Source organism: Peromyscus eremicus, chromosome 5 (assembly GCF_949786415.1).
Source record: "Peromyscus eremicus chromosome 5, PerEre_H2_v1, whole genome shotgun sequence".
Lineage (NCBI taxonomy): Eukaryota > Metazoa > Chordata > Mammalia > Rodentia > Cricetidae > Peromyscus > Peromyscus eremicus.
Genome location: NC_081420.1, coordinates 69,834,154 through 69,837,279, shown reverse-complemented (window position 1 = coordinate 69,837,279; position 3,126 = coordinate 69,834,154). Strand labels below are relative to the sequence as shown.

Sequence of the window (3,126 nt, the reverse complement as noted above, 5' to 3'; positions counted from 1 at the left end):
AAATCAGGACCAATTGCCCGCAAGCCTTGGGACACGTTGTAACGAAATGTTACTGTGACAATCGCACTGAATAAAGCCTAAACGCATTTAGGGATTGCATGTATGTTTTAATAAAACCTGGATCTAAAAACAAAAGGCGCATACAATCAAATGGCCTCGAAGAGGCTCGGGAAGTAACGTAAGATCAGCGGGCAAACAACCGCACAAACAGAAACAAATGGAAAACTCAGCTCACAAGCTGAACATTTTAATGTCCTTACAAAAGGTAATCAATCAGAAACTGTCATCCTCTTGCAACAGAACCTTCCAAACCGGGGTTGGAGAAAAGCCAACAGTGTTTTAATCCGCTCGTGACGTGTAATTCTGCTCCATCTTGAAGCATAATTTTCTAATGTGTTTCAGAAGTGGAAGGGAGACTCGAAAAGACTAAGAACGTTGAATAAAATTTCCGCTTCTAATAAGAATCAGGCGGGAGAAAAAGAAGTCGCGGAGCCTTTTATTATTCTTCTTAAAGACCTCGGCTGGAGCTCCCAGCTGCACCAAAGTCTCTGTGGCGCAATCGGTTAGCGCGTTCGGCTGTTAACCGAAAGGTTGGTGGTTCGAGCCCACCCAGGGACGCCCTAGTTTTTACGAGGCCAGCTTCGCCTTCTGCCTGTGTAAGTTTACAGTGTCAAATTCAGGCAACAAACTGAAGTCTAAACCCAGCCCTCCCCACCTCTCTGTCCTCAGCGACGCTCGCTAAACTGCTTTCCGGTGCTCGTAATTCAGAAATAAGCTCCTAAACTCCTCTGTCTTTGGTGCATTTGTCTGTTCCACTTTTTCTAACGTGCTAGTGCTAGACATTTGGAGAAAATGGAGTAAACTTGAAAAGGGGGGAAAAAAAACCTAAAATGCTTTCCCAATTAAATCTCTAAAAATGAGAATTTGAAGTGAAAAAATTAAAAGGAAAGGTACTTTCATATTTTGCTGACACGAAGTGCCAAACCCTCCCAAAATAGTTACTTTGGAAAAGCAACTAGTTCCATCTAATAATTTCTGCCTTGGGTACAGATTATAGAAAATTAAAGCCTGTTTTAAGAAAAAGGCAAAATTTGGTGTATCAGCCATCAGTAGACACCTTCCTACAGTACCAGTTTCTTGAGAAGTTGAGGCAGGTAGAATAAGTTTTAACCCTGTCTGTCCAAATAGAAAGCAAAACAAATTAATTATTTGAAAATCTTATTCGTGCGTGCGTGTGTGTGTGTGTGTGTGTGTGTGTGTGTGTGTGTGTGTTTTCTTTATTTCCCCTAGGTTCACATAGTAATTCTAATCTTTTTAAGTCGCTGCAACTGAATCCTACAGGCTGAGTAACTTATAAGAAAGCAATAGCTTAGTTTACACTTGTGAAGAATATGGAGATAGGGCAGAAGCTCTAGGGCTGAAGCCTGCCCGGGGAAGGGGGGGGGGGGTGTTGTCTTTTTCTAATTGGACTCTACAGAGACTCAAGACAGTGCAAACATCGCAGGCTGGCACAGGGCCAGCATGCAAGCCCAGGTCTTACACAGCCACCAACGCCCCCATGAGAGGGGAAGCCGCCCTCGTGACCTCCAGTGGTTCTCATTACCTCCCAAGGGTTCCATCTCCTAATATCATTCCCACAAGACTTCTGGGCTTAAGTTTCCAAGACATGAGTGCCAGGGGACACACACAAACAATAGCATTAATAAAGGCTGGTGGCCATTGAGTGCCTCCTACTCGCCAGGCATTGTTGCAGTCTCACAGTCCTTTAAGGTCAGACTCACTGATGTTTACGTAGATGGGCTCCCTGAAGCTCAGTACAGCCAGCCACTTGCCTGAAGTCAACGGTTAGCGGTTAGCGCTGAACTCAGGTCATCAGGCATAAAGGCCCATGCTCTTCACTGCCCTCCTCCTAATTACTAACTTGAGTACTTAATTTAAAACCAATAGTGATATTTAATCACCTTTTTAAACATGAAGTTTCATTAATATTTTTCTCCATATGTCATGTGGGGAGTTTGAAACTTCATAGAATGTAGAAGGACATTATTAAATTACATGTTTGCCGTGTTGCTCAATTTTATTCAAATGAGATTAGTCTGGGATTGTGGAATCCTCACATGAACTGGGGTCTCTAGGTAACAGTTTGGTGGCATTTAGTTGGAGGGGGTCAAGATTGAAAATAGAGGCAGATTGGAACAGGCTGGGCAAAATATGGAGGAGAAACAGAAAGGCAGAGTAGGACACATCATGTAGTCAGGCCATGAAGGTAGCCTGGCACCTGGGGGTCCTTTCTCCAAGGCTGGTGTTCAAGAGCCACCCACAGAACCCTCATCCAGAAGGCTTCTGTGAGATGCACGAGGGTTCACATCTGACAGGTGCCCTAGGTGGTGGTCTTCAATTTGATCTTAAGTTTCTAAGTATATTCTTCTCCTTCCTGTTGGGGAATGAATGGGATTAGAGGCCAGGAAATAAAGAGGGAAGGATGGATGAGGATGGAAGTGGAACTCTGAGAACAGAACTTCCCTCTCATGGAAGCGGCTGACCTTATTGTGTGGGCAAGGGCTGAACACATTGTCTTCCTCGGGACCATGGCATACAACGGGAAAGGCAAGAAACATTTTGGAAACATGGCTTGTGTATTTACAGATGAACTGGCTTTGCAAAACCTTAGTGCATGTTTGGTTATAGGTATGGAAACAAATGCTACTTTTGGATAACTTCATTTGACTCTTAATATCTTCATTCTGTAGTACCAACCAAGCCCAGACACATGCTGAGACCACTTCCAGCACTCACTAAAGGCTGAATGGCACTCAAAAGGCTGTGCTGGGTGGCTGGGTAAGTAAACACACTCCTAATATGCTAGTAGTTGTATACTTAAACTGCATATGTGAAGTCAGAGGGAAATTCACTAAAATGGCATTGCAAACTCCTGAAGGAATATAATGTCATAGTATCAGGGAAAGGAAAACATACAAACAAAACCAAACCCAGATAATCCATAGGTAAAAATCAGAGGTCTGTCATTAAAAAAAAATCACCCATTTACACTATATTTGTATGGCAAGTGTCTATGTAGTAGAGTTTGAGAGAAACCATACGGCTAATTTGTCTTCCTTTTCACCC

At 43.3% G+C, this 3,126-nt stretch overlaps 1 non-coding gene across 1 annotated transcript; it reads left to right on the top strand.

Annotated features, from left to right (window-relative positions):
• The first annotated feature begins 544 nt into the window (after positions 1 to 544).
• On the top strand, positions 545 to 618 carry Trnan-guu (transfer RNA asparagine (anticodon GUU)). Its single transcript has one exon. It is a non-coding gene; the product is annotated as a tRNA-Asn (tRNA).
• The last annotated feature ends 2,508 nt before the right edge of the window (positions 619 to 3,126 follow it).